Source organism: Mastigoproctus giganteus, chromosome 12 (genome assembly GCF_048544385.1).
Source record: "Mastigoproctus giganteus isolate SK-2022 chromosome 12, ASM4854438v1, whole genome shotgun sequence".
Classification (NCBI taxonomy): domain Eukaryota; kingdom Metazoa; phylum Arthropoda; class Arachnida; order Uropygi; family Thelyphonidae; genus Mastigoproctus; species Mastigoproctus giganteus.
Genome location: NC_143586.1, coordinates 78,160,870 through 78,180,811, shown reverse-complemented (window position 1 = coordinate 78,180,811; position 19,942 = coordinate 78,160,870). Strand labels below are relative to the sequence as shown.

At 41.4% G+C, this 19,942-nt stretch overlaps 1 protein-coding gene across 2 annotated transcripts in view; it reads left to right on the top strand.

The window, feature by feature from the left end:
• The window catches only part of LOC150077209 (uncharacterized), a 124,152-nt gene that overhangs the window by 84,192 nt on the left and 20,018 nt on the right, over positions 1–19,942 (top strand). The gene's annotated exons all lie outside the window — the stretch shown is intronic.

The following is a 19,942-nucleotide window of genomic DNA, read 5'->3' as shown; positions in this document are numbered from 1 at the left end:
TCGAAGCAATCGAACCACCGTTATCGCTTCTACGTAAGCAGTTGTCTTTAAACTATGCTTTAAAACTAAATTCCCTGCCAGATCATCCTACATGGACATCCGTTTTTGATCCACGTTGGGAAAATTTTTACAATACCCGTCAGACTGCCAACCGGCCTTTTGGCATTCGTGTCCAAGAGCTACTCAGAGTTTAACATGGTAGACGAGGTTGCACAAACACCAAAGCAAACTTGGGGTTGTCACAGACATTCTCTCAGATATGCCAGACAAGCTGCACTTGCTACCAGAGTCTAAAACGCTGATGGAACTGATATTCGGGTGACACTCAAGTCAAGTGGACCCAATTTCGGCGAAGCCCGGACAATCTGACAGCCAAATCCTCTGCTTGCACCTTCACTATGGTAGGACTGTTAGTAATCCTGGGTATAACCTCCATGCACAAGTAGTGGGTGACTACCCAGGTGTGAACCAACGTAAGCAGGGGTCGAGGTGGGGCGCCCACACCACATGGAGGAATGCTGCCCCTCTGTTACCAGACAGTACTACGTGGTAGATAACTCATCAACCGGTGCAATACCACCACTTTGCTTATTGGAGGCTTGAAATGGTGGGACCCATGTTTAGTCTCTATATCGAAGTTCCGGTCAACCCTTCCCTATCTCTTCCATCATGCTGTATGATTGACTTTTGAGGTTATGATGAACATCGTCACGAGATCCAATATTCCTTGCATTTCCAGGATACAGCTCTAAAACGGTGTTTGCAGGCCGGCCGCTAGTTAGTACACCGGACCGAACCTATTGGTAACTCTCTAGGAGCCTTCTGGATCAGCTAGTGTATAATCTTGCTACCCCTCCTCTGCCAGATAGTGACTGGAGGGAGTCCGAGTAGTATGTATGTGGGGAGCATTGTCGAGGCCACGTTATGTCAAGGATCTGGCTATATTCTTTCCATGTTAGTAAATTAATAAGAGGAGTATACCTCAATATAGTACGTGGAACACTTCCGTATGATACCCTCCACGTACTATATTGAAGTGTTCCACGTACTATATTGAGGTATACTCCTCTTATTAATTTACTAATATTATTATCAACGTAGAACATATTGAGTATTACAGCTCTGATTCATACTATCTATTCTTTCCATGTGTACGCCATATCCAAAAATTTCACTACTTCATACAGCATGTCTCACCCACTTTTTCTTACTATTGAGCACACCATGAATTGTCAAACTAATAGTGTAAGCTTATCTGCAAAAAGATCTAAAGCACTTCCTAATTCATTTCACAAATATGCGTGGTCTCAATTCTAACCTTAACGATGTCCATTTCCACTTGCAGTCTGCAAAACCCCATGTACTTTTTCTGACAGAATCTCAGTTATCGGTTGATTCAACTACTGCTCATCTCAGATGCCTAAATTATTCGCTGTATGATTCTTTTCGCCTCAAAGGTGGTACTTGTGCAAATGTCCATTCTGATATTCCCTGTCAGAGACTTGGCAATTTGGAATCTACTCTCTTTGATCTTCTCTGGCTTAATATCTCTACCTCTGTGTAAAATTCATCTGTCTCTACCGTTCTCAATCACTTGGAGCTCTTTGACTTCCTCTCTTTGCAACTTGACTTTCTCCAGTCCAACTTTCCTACCAGTGAGGTAACTTTCCTTGGTGATTTTAATGTTCACAAGTCCAGCTGGCTTCCGTTTTCTAGTCACACCGACCCAGCTGGTCGAGATGCTGAGGCTTTTGCAATTACTAATGACCTTGCACAGATTGTTCATTTACCTACAAGAATACCGGACAATCCTAATCATACAGCCAACACCCTTGATCTTTTTCTCACAAACAACCCTTCTAAGTATACGGTCGAAGTGAGAGGTCCTTTTAGGCACTTCAGATCACAACTTGGTGATGGTCTCTTCCTCAATGGAGCCTTTATCACATGTCTATTCCCAGCCTCGTCTTGTTTGGCATTACAAGAATGCAAAATGGGATGGCCTGCGAGATTTCTTTTCTTTTCCTTTGTCAGATTACTGTTTGAAAACTTAAAACGATGTTACCAACAGTAAATTCTAAGTGGGAAGCATTCAAGGAATTAATCGTGGATGCTACTAAAAGTTTCATACCTATTAAAAAATATTGTTCAAGGTTTAGGCCTAAATGCTCATCTAATGAGACTCGTAACAGAAGAAAAATGCATGGGATGCATATAAATTATCAAGCGACTCAGAAGCCTATGGCAGATATAAGCTAGTCTGTAATCATATCACAAAGGAGGTAGTAGTGGCATGTGATGCAAGTGTATGAGCTCATGCAGCATAGGCAGGCAAAGGCAGATTACGAGAAATCTTTGGCAAAAGATGCTAAGAAAAACAGCAAGGATTTCTTTACTTTTATAAACTCTAAAAGGAAGGGGATGAATCTGATTGGTCCACTTGACATCGATGGTTCGGCTGTTGATGATCCTGCTCAGATAGCAAACAAACTGAATGAGTATTTTGCATCTACATTCACACATGAGGAATTATTAAGGTTTGAAAATGGCAGAAGGTTATTAAATTGTAGCAGGGTGCTTAATGATTTTGTAATAACTGAGAGCAAAGTGGAGGAGAAATTGCTGAAGTTAAACATAAAAGCACCTGGGGTGGATGGGATCTATCCAGTTATTAAAGGAGGCGGCGAAGCAACTAAGCAAACCCTTAGCCATAATTATGAGAGCATCCTTGGACTCAGGGGAGGTTTCCACTGACTGGAGATGTGCAAATGTATCCCCAATTCCAAAGGGGGATCGAAGGGTGACACGAGTAATTACAGACCAGTTTAACTTCTGTTCCGGGTAAAATAATGGAGTCGCTGGCTAAAGATGCATTGCAGGATCATCTAGACAAGACTGCAGCAATAATTCAGACACAGCATGGGTTTGTTAAGGGAAAGTCTTGTATGACTAATTTGATAGGATATTATGATGTGGTTACAAAGGAACTGGATGCAAAAATATTTTGATATCATATTTGGATTTCAGGAAAGTTTGACATTGTTCAGCATGGAAGACTATTGTACAAATTGGAGCAGAATGGTATTAAGGTTAAGTTGCTACAATGGATAAAAGGATGGTTAAGTGGGAGAAGGCAGAGGGTCGTAATCAATGGGTGCTGCTCTTCGTGGACTAATGTTATTAGTGGAGTCCTACAGGGTTCGGTGTTAGGTCCACTGTTTTGTATATTTATCAATGATATTGATGAAGGTATATCAGGCTTGATGTCGAAGTTTGCAGATGATACAAAGGTTGGCAGGGTTGTTAATAACAGTAATGGCAGTGTGCTACTGCAACAGGATCTAGATAATTTGGGCAGATGGGCTAAGAAGTGGCAACTGAAGTTTAACCTTGACAAATGCAAAGTACTGCATATGGGTAGAAGTAACCCCAGAGAAACGTACCAACTGTGTGGTACTACGCTTAAGATGGTAGAAAATAAAAAAGACCTGGGAGTAATTGTGCAGTCAGATATGAAGTTTTCTGAGCAATGCAGACAGGCTGCCAGGGCAGATCATGGGGGTTTTGTCAATGATATATATATATATATATATATATATATATAGGAATTTTGCTAGCAGGGAGAAGGTGATTGTCCCTCTGTATAAGGCAATGGTCAGGCCATGCCTTGAGTACTGCGTACAGGTCTGGAGGCCTCATTTTAGGAAGGATGTAGATTTACTTGAGCGTGTACAGAGAAGGGCAACAAGATTGAGGGGAATGAAGGGATCCTCTTACCAAGAGAGGCTTAAGTTCTGCAAATTGCAGTGGCTGGAGACTAGGCACCTGCGTGGTGATCTGATTGAGGTGTAGAAGGCCTTGAATGGGTTGAGCACGCTGAATTCTGATGCGATCCTTCCACTTGTTCAGATTACGAACCTAAGGGGGCATAAATTCAAATTAAGAAAAGACAGATGTAGAATAGATGTGCGGAAATTTGCCTTTAGTCAGCGGATGGTTAATTGCTGGAACAAACTTTCATCTGTCGTTGTGGAAGTTGATAGGTTGAATAAATTTAAGTAGGAACTGGACAGGCATTTCGAGGGAATGGTGATTTTTTTTTTTTTTGGCTGATGCTGCATAAGCTCATACACTTGCTTTCTTGCATCACATGCCACCACCACTAGTACTACTACTTCTGATGTCAACGTTTGCTCAGATCGTGTCAGTGAAATTATTCTTGCAGGAATGGAATCCTTTATCACACACTCCACATTAAAATTTCGTCCTTTACCTAAACCTTGGCTTTCCAATAAATGTGCTAAGGCTGTTCAAGAGAAGAATGTTGCATATCGTAATTGGCTTGTTTTGTAATTCTACAGTTTCATTTTCTGCCTACACCAAAGCTCGCAATAATTGTAAAGCAGTTATTAATCAGTCCAAACTAGAGTTTGAACAGGCTAAGAGTAGAACACTTATTTGTTGCCCTAATGGTAGCCGAGCAGTCTTGTCCATTGCCGAAGCTATTGGCCGCAACTTTTGCTCATCTCTTCTCCCACCTCTGTCCAAACCAGATGGTTCTGTTGTCACTTCAGCCAAGGATAAAGCTGATCTGCTAGTATCCCATTTTTCTTCCAACTCATATATTAATGATCTTGGTAAAACACCTCCCATTTCCAACACGCATTCATTCAATGCCTCCTGTTGTCTTCCGATCAAAAGGATGTCAGAAGGATTTTGATTAATCTTGATGCTAAGAAAGCTCCCGGTCCCGATGGTATTTCTCCACTTGTTCTCAAAACCTGTGCTCCTGAACTTACTCCTATTCCTTGCCGCCTTTTTTCACTTATTCCAAAGGTGTTTTTCCTTCTGCTTGGAAATTTGCTCATATCCAGCCAGTTCCTAAAAAGGGTGACAAATCCCTCCCATCCAATTATCGTCCCATTGCAATTACTTCTACTCTTTCCAAAGTAATGGAGAAATCAATTAACCACTAACTCAAACTACCTAGAAACCTTCTGTCTGAACAACGATCGCCAGTATGGATTCCGTCAGTGTCGATCCACTGGTGATGTTCTGGCTTATGTTACCCATTTATGGACTAACTGAATGGAAAGGTTCGGTGAAACACAAGTAGTTGCTTTTGACAACTCAAAGGCTTTCGACCGTGTTTGGCCTAAAGGTCTTCTATACAAGCTTCCATTTTATGGTTTGCCAACTGTTTTTAGTAATTGGTTATCCAGTTTTCTCACTGAGCGTGATGGTAGATGGCTCGGTCTTCTAATTTCTCCACTAATGCCGGTGTCCCCCAAGGTTCAGTTTTCCTCTTGTATATTAATGACCTTCCATTGACTGGAAATCCTATCCATAGTTTTGCCGATGACAGAACATTGCATTGCACTTCTCATTTTGAGAAACCTTGCCCTGTTCAATCAGCTTCAACTTCTCGAAAATCTGCTACCGATTCCTTAAATGCCTATCTTCAGGTAATTTTCCAGCGGAGCAAAGACAACTTAATTGATTTCAACCCTTCTAAAACTCAGTCTTGTCTTATATCTCGCAAAAAGGATTCTTCTGCTCCTATGTTTATCTTTAGTGACACTCCGATTTCTAGGCAAAATGATATCTCTTTTGGGGATTACCCTGACTTCTAATCTCTCTTGGCACAAGCACATTACAAATATTGCTTCCTCTCCATCTAAAAACTTGTTTTTCTGTTTCGCTCTCGGCGTTACTTTTCTTCCAAACAGCTGCTCACTCTGTATAAATCGCAAATCCGCCCTGCCATGGAATATTGTTCCCACATCTGGAGTGGCGCCCCCAAAACCTCTCTCAGGCTTGTTGATTCCATTCAGAAGAGGGCAGTTAGTTTAATGAATGATTCATCTCTAACAGTCTCTCCACTCGCTGTCTCATAGACGTACTGTTTCTGCTGCATGCCTCTTCTACAGATACTTCCATGGGCACTTCTTCTGAATTGGCTTCTATAATTCCTGCTCTTTCAAAACAGTCCGAACACGTGCCGCCACCAGCCAACATCCGTTTACTGTCTAACTTCAACCTCACAGAACCAACTTTTCAACTTCCTCGTTTATTCATTCAACTGCCGTTTTCTGGAACAACCTTCCTTCATACGTATTTCCTGAAAATTAGTCTACAGAAGTTAGTCCAATGTCAACAAATCTGTCTTCGTCTTCTAAACCTCCAACCCAAGCACGATACTAAGTACTATAGGTTCTAATACCTCGTGTTTGGGGTTTACATAAAAAAACTCTTTTACCCTGGCATGCTCGTACTCCCATCATGCGACATTTCCCTTAAGAAATGGGTTGAAGTCTGATACTCCATCTGTCTACTTGCATATCTATTCAGCACACCGAGCTGAACACGGACTTCCTGTCCGTTTACACAGACGGCTCGAAGTCTGAATCGTGCCTGGGATCTGCTGTTGTCTTTCCGGGCAATATATCTCAGCAGATTCTTCCCGAATCCAGCATATACACTGCAGAGCTGCATGGTATAGAGTTAGCCTTGGATCACATTCGAACTTGTGAATGCCAAAGGTCAATATATTGATTCTTTCAGTGTATTACAGGCTTTATTATCTTTGAGACTACTCTCATCCAGTCTGTTGGATTTAGCAGAAGATACATTCTCTTCATGAACACAAGTTTCATATCCACTTCTGTTGGATTCCTACCCCACATTGGGATAAGGGGAAATAATTTGGCTAACACTGCTGCCAAATCAGCAGCTCCCACTAATAATCTTTGACTGTCAGTCCCCTATACAGACCCCCTCAACGTGGGCACCTGTACGTGGTGAGGGGACCTCCCAGTGACGCTGCTGGGTTTCCAGATTAGCATCACTGGGATCTAACGCCCATACCTTGGTTTCAGGGTTACATCTTTGAAATCCGGCGTGTGCAGCCGTGCGCCGCGACCCGTGGAAGCGGAAAGGGGATCCTGGTGGTTGAGGGGCCCAGCTTCAATACACCACTTTGGCCCCTGCTTCGACGAGACGGGTGGTCCCGGACCGGCTCGACTGGGATCAATCGGCGGGTGGTTCTATACTGCTAGGGTCAACTGCGTTCCAATAAGTCTCCCTCCCTATGGTCCTGGGACGGGATAAAGACTTATTGGTAACGTGGGTATGGTGCTCTAAGCAAACTCGGCGTCCCATTCGTGTACGCAGTACCTGCTAGTTCACGAGTGGGCGTCCCCTCCTAGGGCTCCGTGGTGGGTGAGGTACTTAGGCATCAGACATTTTCTCTTTACTCATATGAGTAATTTAAATCTTTCTTCTGGGGCCCCAACAAGGCCCCTACCTAATCGAAATGATGACGCAGATAACACCTCTGCAAAAAGAGCCAGGACTGAGGATACACCATCATCAGTGACACCGCTTTTCCTCATTCTCCATTCCACCGGAGAGCAGTCCATTGGGAAGATGTCGCCCTTCTTTATCCAGAAAGGATTAGAAGGGTTGGCAGGTTCACCTAAAACTGTAAAAAGACTGCGTTCTGGCGACCTTTTGGTCGAAGCTTCTACCACCAAGCAAGCGGAAAAAATCATAAAGTCTACATCCATAGGGGGAATACCTATCATCGTAACCCCTCACAAAACACTAAATTCTTCACGTGGTGTCATATCAGAGTGGGACCTTCTTCATGTTTCTGAAGAAGAGATCTGCTCTGAATTAAAAGAACAAGGAGTGACAGCTGTCAAAAGAATATCAATGAGAAAGGATGGGAATCTCGTCCCTACCCGAGTTCTCATCCTAACGTTTAACACCCCACGGCCTCCAAGTTCCATCAAAGCAGGCTATCTAAACTGCCCAGTGAGGATTTATATCCCAAACCCACTGCGGTGTTTTAGATGCCAAAAATATGGCCACTCACAAACATCTTGTCGTGGTAACCCTGCCTGTGCTCGATGTGGTGTGAAAGACCACGAGAGCAAGGAATGTACAGCTCCAAAACCCACCTGTGTCAACTGCCAAGGTGAGCACCCCGCCTACTCAAGAGCATGCCAGCGGTGGAAGGACGAAAAAGAAATCCAAAAATTGAAAACAGAGCTTAATATTTCCTACCCAGAGGCCAGAAAACGTATCCAACCAGTAAATAGCGGGAAACCTTCATATGCCCAGAAGGTTTCTGCTAAGAGCACTATCGGGACACAAACTGAGATGACTATACCACCAAGAGAGTCATTCACCCCGATTGCACGCTATTTATTGAGTTCTCAAAAGCCCACCAAAAAAACACAGTCAGTTGCCACTCCTATATCCGTACCTCCTAGTGCTCCACCACTACCAAAACCAAGTGGTAAAGAGCCTCAAGTAACAACAGAAAGAATGGATGTAGAGAACAAGGAGGTACAGGATGAATCAGTCTTGGAACTCTTTGCGGAGGAGGAAATGGACACGGGACAGCGTCCATTCTTCCCCAAAAAAGACAAAGCCAAGACTGATAAAAGTAAGCCCTCAGCACCTCGGAAGCCGCCTGATGGACCCACCAAGCCAAAATAATGGCTAAATTCCTACAATGGAATTGTCGTGGATTCCGGCGAAATACAGATGACATCAAGGCCCTCCTGCAAAAGCACGAGCCAGTTTGCTTTTGCTTGCAGGAGACTTATCTAAAGGCAAATGATGATCCCACCATGCATAACATCACAATCTTTCGTAAGGATCGAATTGCGGATGGTCCTGCTCATGGAGGAGTGGCTATCCTTCTGAATAATCAGACCCCAGTTCAGCCCTTGCTAATTACAACCAGCATAGAGGCTGTTGCAATTCGCCTTACAGTGGGATTTCTATTAACGGTCTGCTCTATTTATTTGCCACCTGGGACTGACATCTCCCAGGAAGACCTTGATGATCTTGTAACGCAGTTGCCTCCCCCTTCCTTACTTCTTGGGGATTTTAATGGACATAATACCCTGTGGGGTAGTGCTAACATCACTGGAAGGGGACGGGTCATAGAGCACATGCTCAATGACAATGCCCTTTCCCTTCTAAATACTGGAACAAACACCTTCTTCCACATGCCTACCCGTACTTTTTCTGCCATTGATCTCTCTATCTGCTCCCCTTCTCTACTCCCTTCACTCACTTGGGAAGTGGAGGAGAATCCATACGGAAGTGATCACTTCCCTGTGAGGCGCCTCCGTAGCCAGGTGGGAAGGAGCAACACGTAGCACACGCTTCTTGATTAGACCGGGGTTCGAGCCCGTCACCACCAAATACGGAGGATGCGGAAAGATCAAGGGAATGACCACCGCATATTCCCGGAGCAATATGGTCTTAGTTGCTAATGCTCCTAAAAACTAAATAACTTCCCTGTGATAACCTTGTTACACAGTGGGAGACCATGTCTTCCTTTTAGGTTACCACGGTGGAAGTTTGATAAGGCTGACTGGAATGCCTTCCAACATCAGGCAAATTTTGACCTCAGTACAGTCAGTCAGGAGCCTATCAATGACGCAGTAACGTACATCACAGAAATAATTGTCCAAGCAGCTGCGAATGCTGTTCCAAAAACATCTGCCCGGTTTCCACCATTTCCCAAACCTTGGTGGAATTCACAATGCACAGCAGCAAAAAAGGCTCAAAACAAAGCGTGGGGGATATTCCGTCGATATCCTACCACTGTTAATCTAATAGCCTTCAAGCGTGCACGAGCCAAAGCACGCTACATTCGCCGTCAGAGTCAAAAGGAATCATGGATCCGTTTCACATCATCTATTAACCAGTCTACCAATTCTAAGGTAGTCTGGGATAAAATCCGGAAAATGAAGGGAAAATATACATCCCACCCTTCTTCAATCCTAGATTATAATGGATGCGCTATTGCAGATCCAACTGCAATAGCCAATGCTCTTGGGGAAACATTCTCTAACATCTCGGCAACATCTTCGTATTCCCCAGAGTTCCTGGTCCTGAAATATAAAATCAAAAAACAGGCACTTAGCTTTAAATCTAAGAGCATATACCTCTACAATGGGGATTTCACTATTCTGGAACTAAAAAGAGCCCTCACTCTTTCCAAAGCAAGTGCCGTTGGACCAGATGGCATCCATTATGAAATGATTAAACATCTCCCACCAAAATCTATGGATTGTCTGCTCCTTCTGTATAACAGAATTTTTATTGAAGGGCAGTTTCCGGACTCCTGGCGAAAGGCAATCGTTCTTGCCTTTCCTAAGCCAGGAAAGGATCCAAAAGTCACCACCAATTATCGTCCTATTGCTCTGACCAGCTGTCTGTGCAAAATTCTGGAGAGAATGGTTAATTCTCGTTTAATATGGTATCTCGAATCAAATGACCTTCTCTCCAACATCCAGTGCGGCTTCCGAAGGAACCGGTCCACTTTGGACCATCTTATTAGATTGGAAGCATCCATCCGGGATGCTTTCCTAAAACGCGAACACTTGGTGTCGGTGTTTTTTGACATGGAGAAAGCGTATGACACAACTTGGAGATTTGGCATCTTAAAAGATCTGCATAGCCTTGGCCTTAGGGGGCAACTCCCCATTTTTATTAAAAACTTTTTAGCCAATCGATCTTTCCAAGTTCGTGTGGGATCCTCACTCTCTCGTCCCTTCAGCCAAGAGGAGGGAGTACCACAAGGATCAGTATTAAGTGTCACGCTTTTTGCCATCAAAGTCAATTCCATCACAGAACAACTTCCTCCAACTGTAAACTGTGCCCTCTATGTTGATGACTTTAGCATATTTTGTCAGTCATGCAACATGAGGGTTATTGAAAGACAACTGCAGAAATCCATTGATCACCTTAATTCCTGGGCACTTGCTAATGGCTTCAGGTTCTCGCCGGAGAAGACCGTTTGCGTACACTTTTGTCGCAAGCGTAATCTTCATCCTGAACCTGAATTAATGCTCGGACAAAATGCTATTCCAGTAGCAGCGGACACAAAATTCTTGGGACTCGTATTTGATAAAAAGTTGACCTTTCTGCACCACATCCGTCAACTTCGCACAAAGTGCACACGCGGGCTTAATATTCTCCGCTCGCTCTCCTCTACATCTTGGGGAGCGGACCGATGCACGCTTCTTCGGCTTTACCGTGCACTTGTGCGATCCAAACTTGATTATGGGTCCCAGGTATATTCTTCAGCCAGAGTCAGTGCCCTTCGATGGCTGGATCCTGTCCATCACCAGGCTCTTCGTATCGCTACTGGAGCATATAGAACATCTCCTGTCCAGAGTTTATACGTCGAAGCAAACGAACCACCGTTATCGCTTCGACGTAAGCAGTTGTGTCTAAACTACGCTTTTAAACTGAAATCCCTGCCAGACCATCCTACGTGGCTATCCGTTTTTGAGCCACGATGGGAAAATTTGTACAATACCCGTAAGACTGCTAATCGTCCTTTTGGTATTCGTCTCCAAGAGCTACTCATAGAACTTGATATCAAGGTAGACAAGGTTGCCCAAACATCCAAGCAACCCTTTCCACCCTGGCATGCTAGTGTCCCGGCATGCGACTTGTCGCTTAGAAACTGGGGAAAGTCGGACACTCCATCATGCGTCTACCTGCAGCTTCATTCAGCACACCGAACTGAATATTCCGACTTCGCGCCAGTCTACACAGACGGCTCGAAGTCGGAATCATATGTGGGCTCTGCTGCTGTCTTTACAGACAGCACTATATCAGAGCAGATTCCCTCTGAATGCAGCATATTTACTGCAGAGCTGCACGCTGTAGAGTTAGCCTTGGATCATATTAGTAAATGCCAATACCAACGGTTCATTTTATATTCCGACTCTCTTAGCATGTTACAGGCTGTAATATCTGTGAGGTATAATCCCCATCCAGTTCTGTCTAGCATTCAGCAGAAGATTCACGTTCTCCATGATCGTGAATATGACATCCGCTTCTGCTGGATTCCGAGCCACATTGGGATTAGGGGAAATGATTTGGCTGACGTCGCAGCCAAATCAGCAATTCCCAATAATAACCGCTGCCTGTTAGTCCCCTATACAGACTACAGGCAAATAGTACATCAAAAGGTACATTCCCAATGGCAGGATTCGTGGAATAGACAGACTGCGAATAAATTATATCGTATAAAGCCTGTAATTGAACCGTGGCAGTCTAGTCTGCGCAGGATTCGTAAGGAGGAAGTTGTTCTAGCTCGTCTCCGCATAGGACACAGTCATCTTACACATTCCTTTCTGCTGAGGGCAGATGACTGTCCTATGTGCGAGAACTGTGGCACCATTTTATCTATTGATCACATTTTAACCGTGTGTCCACGTTTTAGACACGAACGTGATTTATATTTTACCGGTTTTAGTCATCTGGCTGAGCCTTATACACTCAGTCAGATTTTATCTGACAATGACCATGTATCTGCTGTTTTTAGCTTTTTAAAATCAATCAACATTTTTACTGGTATATAAAATTTTCATTTTATTGTGCTTTTAGATTGATTTATCTTTTATACATTTGTTGTTTTTTATTTTGACATGGTGACCTAACTAGTTAGGTCAATGAATGTTTTATTTTTTTTATATATGACATGGTCTTGGCGCATCATAGCCAAAGCTGCTAATGCGCCAATAAAATCTAAACCAAACCAAACCCTATACAGACTACAGGCAAATAATACGTAACAAGATATATTCCCAATGGCAAGAACTATGGCATAGAGAACAAATAAATTATACCAGGTATAGCCATGTAATAGAAACATGGCAGTCAAGTCTGTGCAGGAATCGTAGCGAGGGGGTTGTTCTTGCTCGACTCCGCATAGGACACAGTCATCTAACTCATTCGTTTCTGCTGAGGGCAGATGACCCTACTATGTGCGAATCTTTCAAAACCATTTTATCAATAACGCAGTATTTTAATATATTGCGTTAATTTTATTCATATTCGCAATATATATTTACCGCTTTTACTCGTGCAACTAGGCTTTATACACTCAGTCAGATTTTATCAGACAATGACCACGTGTCAGCAGTTAAATTTTTACAAGCTATTACTATATACACTCCCATCTAAATTGGATAATTTACTTTTAAACTTACTGATATATATATATATATATATATATATATATATATATATATATATCAGTTTGACGAGGTAACCTTTTTAAAGGTTACCAGAATTTACATTTGTTGATATTTTAATCTTTTCTTGGCGCAGTATAACAGTAGTCGCTTTTTGTGCCAATCAAATCAAACCCGATCTACCTTTTATGTGAAATAACCACACCTACTTTGCATCAACAATCATGTCTCGTAGAAAGTCCGTCATATCTCAGCCTTTTCTCATGTCATCCCATGTAACAGGGTGAAAGCTTATACACTTACTCGCACAGAGACTGTTGTCCGTTCACTTGGGTGAACTTTGCTTTTTGGAAGCAGACCACTTACTGTTAAGATGGGCTCATTTCAGTATCCTTACAGTGTATATAATTATTATTGTACCTGTACTTTATGTACATAATGAAGAATAACCTTCATTAAAATGTCCAGTTTATTTTGATATGATTCCGTTAGGCGAAAATTCGTTCACGATGTTTAAGTTGGCATAAGTCCTTCGTTGCATGTACCACTCCTTACCCTAATTCAGTACCGTGCCAGTAAAAGAATGGCTTCATGTGTCTGTCTGTTCAAGCTACTTCTCTCTTTTATCCTACACTTCGTCACTCTGGAATAACTTTCTTGAACCTGAATAACTTGGTCGGTTAAGGTTGAAACTAATTCTCAAGCCTCTTTAATCACCACCTAGGCGGTGAACTCTCTAGCTTATATATATTAAGAGACACCGTTTAAATCTCACTCACCTGGAGATTTAAATTCCTTTGATAAGACAAATAGGGATTTTGCAATTGTGCACGAACATAAACTGATTACTAATCTTCCAGGAAGAGTCAGCTGTGGAATGCAGCCTTTTATATATTAAAACAGAATAACAACGCTATCACTGGAGTTTTCCTTTAGTGAAATTTAGCAGAAAATGAAAAGTAGAATTTATCAACTGCAACGCTATTTCGGCGGTGGATTTGCCTTTTCTGAGGTCCTAACTAATAGCAACCTCAGTATTTGGGTCTTATAAAGTGAAGGTCTCAAAAATACCATTTTGTTTCAATAAATTAAAAAAAATTGTGTTAAATAATTTTATTGTTAGTTCGATGTTACATGCTTGTATATACTGAGCAGGAAAATGAACATTTTTAATTTATAGTTTGTGATTGCCACTTGAATGAGGGATTTTGTTGAGCATATGGTTCACCCAGTGATCAATCGGCCTCTGGCGCTAATAACAAAACTATTAGCACGTCTTCTGGTTAATTTTTTTAACGTTTTTGTGTTACTGATATTGTCCGATAGATGGCAGCACGACAAAGCAGCAAATTTCTTGTTACTGTTCCTGTAGAATTTATAAACATCGCTTAGTAGATTCCTATTTAAACAAATAGGACAAAGTTCTTTTTTTTGTTTAAATCTTATCACAATAATTGTACATTATAAAAAATATATGCTTCATTAAATTTTTTTTTCTCGTTTTGTATCGTTGGTAAGCAATATTGAATAAGTGTTCAGCATTAGCTTTAAAGCGGGAATGATTTTATCTGAATTTGCTGATCTCATCCAGGGGTGTACAGTATCTAGATTGTTTTTAGGGGGGCAGTGTAATGGTGATGACTTAGTAATTGGAAAATTAAGCTCAAATCTGGCTTGAATTTACGTAGTTTTTAAATGGCCTCTGTATAACGTACAACGAAACACTTTACCATTCTTGCTTGGCTTGGAACACGAATGATGCATTACACAATACAACACTTGAGTTAGGCTTTCAAACCGACGAAGACTGACAGTAAATAATTCCTGGAGTTGGACAAAAACGCTTCCGGTTCCACATTCGCGTGCTTGAGTAAACAGTTAATGGCACCCACCAACTGTATTCGTTTCTCTTATCTCCGAAAGCGATTTCCTCCTGTAAGTTAATGACGAGGTGTTCCATTGCAGTATTAACGAAGCTCTTTCCGTGTCTATAATCCTGACTCACGCTTTATTTAATGAAAACGAGGCAGTAGTAATGGGCACTGAGGCTGCAGTCAAGGACGTTATTTCATGCGATACATTCGAGGCTGGCAGTTACCCTTGCAGGTAATGCCTCACCTACGTTAATGGGCGTAATTGTGATTGTTCTTTCAACTCATCTGCTGTGTTGTTGTGTGTGGGGGGGGGGGGTCGTTTCTGGCGGGTCTGCACAGAGTATAATCTCTTAACGATTTTCGTACTGGGTCCGAAATAAAGTAGTTTCCCTTTCTGAAAAAAAGATTAATAGATTTATTGGTCTCTAATGGGCCCTTTGTAAAATAAGGACTTGATGTTTTAATTATAGTAGCGACATACAGAAGATCTAATAGATCTGATGTTTGTCTCTTAATGAATATGAGTATTCGCCATTGTGTTTTTTTTCTCCAAATGGATTCACTCCTATAGATTGCAGTTAGCTTGGAAATAACTTAAGAATACGCGTTGACATTTAGAGACGTGAGCATATACGTGCCTATTCGATTACGTACTGTTATCCATTTACAAGGTAAAACTAAAATAAGTTTCTGTCCATTATAGATCTGAAGTTCCGAACAGTCACGTTGACGTCTTTCCGCCAACGGTCGGAGATATACTTAAGCGGAAACTCAATGTCCGGATTTGAGAAAAATGAGCAAGTACAGTATATCAAAAAGGCAGCACGGATATAAGTAATGTTTGTAGATGGCTTGCACATTTCAAAGGAGACGTTGACATAATGAACCAGCCAAGGAATGGAAGACCAAAGTCTGCGCGCATTGAAAAAACCGCTAAGATTTTCTGTGAAATGATTTAAGAAGATTAGCACATCGGTAATGATGCTAGCGCTAGGAGAAATGTATTAACCAATGGTCCTTGATATTGTCACAGGCATGTCAAGCTGGCTTGCTATGCGCTGGTGGAACTGATATTCAGGTGACAGTCAAGTCGCCTGAATTTCGGCGAAGTCCGGTCGGTTTTGTGACAGTCAATTCCTCTCCTTGCGTCTTCACGATGTTTGAACCTTTAGTAACCCTGTATGCAAGTTCCCAGGTGCGAACCAACGTAAGTAGGGGTTGTGTGGAGTCCATACCACACGGAGGAGTGCTGCCCTTCTGTGTTATCAGGTAATACTAGGTGGTAGATGATTCTACCACCTCATCAACCGATGCAAAAATAACACCAATTTGCTTATTGGGAGGCTTGAAGTGTTGGAACCCATGTTTAGTCTCCAGAGCATATTTTCAAAAGACATCAATGCAATATGATTGTCTTTTGAGGTTATGATGGACATCATGGCGAGATCAAATCTTCCTTACATTTCGAGGGTACAGCTATAAAGCGGTATTTGCAGCTGGCCGCTTGAAAATCCAATGGGCCGAACTGATCGGCAACTCTCTAGGAGGCTTCAGGATAAGTTCGTGTGTAATCCCGCAGCCTCTTGCTCTGCCAGATAGTGACTGGAGGGAGTTCGAGTGGTGTATCAAGGTATATTCTTGCCGTGTGTATGACATATCCAAAAACTTCATACAGCATGTCCTCACTTTCCTTGCCACTGAATACATCGTGAGAGTCAAACGAATCTGTAATCGGATGAAGGAAATCTAAGACAAGCGTTATTCCTGAGCTTCGGGCTCTTTCAATTACTGCAGTTTGCTTCATTTTCGCGAGTTGCCTATAGTATTGCACTACTTTTAAAATAAAGACTTCAAAAGAGATTACTGTTTACTTTAAACATTTCTCAGAAGAAACTTTCTAAAGTCTGGTCGTTGTCCTGACAGCTATTTCAGTAATACAGATTTCTTTATTTTCCAAAAGAAGGAAATGGAAATACTTAACTTAGACTGTAGTTACTTAATTTATATAGAATTCCTGAAGCTATATATCGCTTAAAACATCCATGCAATTTCAATGACCCATTTATTTTGGTGCTATCTTTAGGATTACCCTGATCTAAAACTTAAACTAAATAATTCTATTAAGGGTATCGAATATCCTAAAGGTCATAGTTCTATAGAGTGATCAGAAAAGTTATTAAAATTTATTTTTTCTTATTTTACTCTTTTGGGGAAACACAGCGGTTACGATCGTTGCCATTACACACCGAATGGAAAGGCCTAGGCTCTAATCCCGTCAATGCTGGAGGAGTTATGGACCTTTTCAAACTGTGGCAGAGTTATCCAGTCTGGTCAAGGGTTGAATTGCTCCCGCACCGGAAATTCAGGCGTTTCATCCAGCAAGCAAACTGTCCATGGAAGCAATTTCCAAACAAGACACTAGTAAAAACAGAAAACACTTACGATAAAAATGTTTGATATTAAATATAGTAATTTGATTTAGACGCGATGGAATTCCTCCTTTGTCATTAAATTTGACAAACTGCTAGATTGAATACGGATTAATGTGATTGCTAGATGGGATAGAGATTTTGATATGGAAACCACTATAAAGAAATAACTGGCGAAAGTGGATTTTCGGTACGTGTTCTTTGTCAACGTAATGATTTCCACTGTACACCATATCTTCCGCATTCCAGGAAACCATACTTCTAAATTTGATTTATAGTAACAGTAATTCTTAGCCAACTGTTCAGTCCCTTGTAGGGGAGGGCTTCAAGATCTAGCCTAGAATAGTGATAGAGAAGGCTGCTTGAGGCACATCGGCTATTTTCATGTGGCCCTCAAAGTATTCAAAAGGCAGATATGTGACTACCAGAGGTACCTGGCATTTCGCCATTTACATAAAGATAAAATTTGTATATTACACCATTATTGTAACTACCACACTTATGAAAGCTAATCTGCATACATTAGAGTCTCTTAAAGTTTTTTCTTTTACGTGCTAAGGTACTCTACCTTTTTTTCTGTAATGATTCGACACGAATATACTGTATTTTAAAGTATCCGCTGTCCTATCGACCTTTACATAGCAGCTATCACTGTTTTCTTAGTGAATAAGTTATTGGAGGGTCGTGATGTGCCATAATAAATTAAAAGCAAATCGGTCTCAGAACGAGAAAAGTTCGCAACGAGGATCATGGAACAGAGCAGGACTTTTTTTTTCGCTTTAAAGGCGGGAACCATAAGTATAATGCTGAAAAATATTGACATTCTTTTCTTTCTTATATAAAAGAATATTACTATCTAATAGCGATAGCTGGAGATATATCGAAGAACTTTAAAGTCGAAGAGTAAAAACAAACATTGTCCTACATTTATGTGACTGGTCATGGTTTTTTGGTCATGATTAGTAAGGAACTGATACCATTAGCTGCGACAATTATATCCACTTTTTTCCATCTCCTGATGGTTTCTTCCCCCAGTTCTCGAAACACCTGCTTCAGAAGTTAATTTCTGTTGTTGCTACTCCGTTGCGCTCTGTCATTACATTGACGTTTTTACTGTTGTCCTTGATCCTCGCAGGAACTTTTAAACCCCACGCACAATAGCCCAGGCAACAGTAATTTCGCAAAAGAAAAAGTCAAATCAACCACAAAGCATGCAATTTACGAACGCCATATGCGGATGCCTGAAGATTCTTATTCTTGGCGCCTATTCTTAAACGTATCCAGTGCATAGGAGCTCTCGCTGCTGGCACAGTGGCGATTCTGACATTTTTCTGAAGACCCATAAAAGCTCCATTCTCATTTAGATAGGGAAACGTATTTCATTCCGTGGTAACTGAGCGAGGGACAGTCGCAATGTTTTTTTTTTTCGTATCGTGAAACAAGTGAGTCAACCATATTACACAGTAATCGCTGACAAAGCCTGGCCCCATTTCCACTAATGTAGCATACATGAAGTTCATGATACTGAGTTTATGTAACTGTTATGGGTAATCCAAAATTCCATTGTGTGAGAGCTTACCGGACGAATCGGTTTTGTAGTGTTCAAAAGGACAGCAGTGATCGGTGGAGGACTCAAATTGACTCATGAGGGTGTGCAGGAAGCGGTATAATGGATCTCAAATGCATTCTGCCCTTTGTAAAAAAAAGCTGGTAATGGTGTTCTCGTGTGGAAACTTTATTTTCGTCGTGCTGACAAGATCTTGGGATCTCTAAACATTCTTGCGACTGGGTTTATCTCATGTCAACCTGATATCTAGATGGCAGCTGTCTCTTTACAGACAATACCACAACCAAGACACGAATTGCGCGGGAATGCTAGCAGGGAATTGATGTGCGGATTTTCCATGGCTCTATATGAATCCCATTAAGAATCGCTGGGATCATTTGGAACCGCACATCTGGGATAGGCCGAGCAGCTGACGAATCTATAGGTCATTCTCGAAAACGAAATGGAGTACAACAGATCATTATTTATCATGAAGGGAGTCTGCATATTTTCATCCTATCCATGGCGCGTATGATTGTGCTGACAATGGCACCAAAAATAGACTTATGATCTCTAATATTCTGTGGAGATGTAATGCTCCAGTCATTCAGTTCGTTTGCAAATTAGTTTAAGTACTTTAACCTAGTTCTCACCTTATTACAAAGGTGACGTTTCAGGAACCTTGCCGGATCCCATCATAATTAATAAACATTTTGCGTTAGCCACGTTGTAAAAGTGATTATTTAAAAAAAATTATCTACAGATAAACACCACGCAGCGTTATTTCCAAATTGTGATGCTTTTATCATAAAGTAAAGATGTTTATAATCACATTTTATTATATAATAAACTTATGCAGCAAAGCAGTAATTCAATTAAATAATTGAACGAACGATAACATTTGTTCACACATCGATAAATTATATACTAATGTATACTGTACAATTTAAAAAAAATCACTGTACTAAATTTTAAGTTTAGCTACGTTGCATGATACCAATTCCATAAATCACTCGAAATACTCTAATAAAAATTTGACTTTCCTCCTTAAGACTCCACTCACCTGTGTGG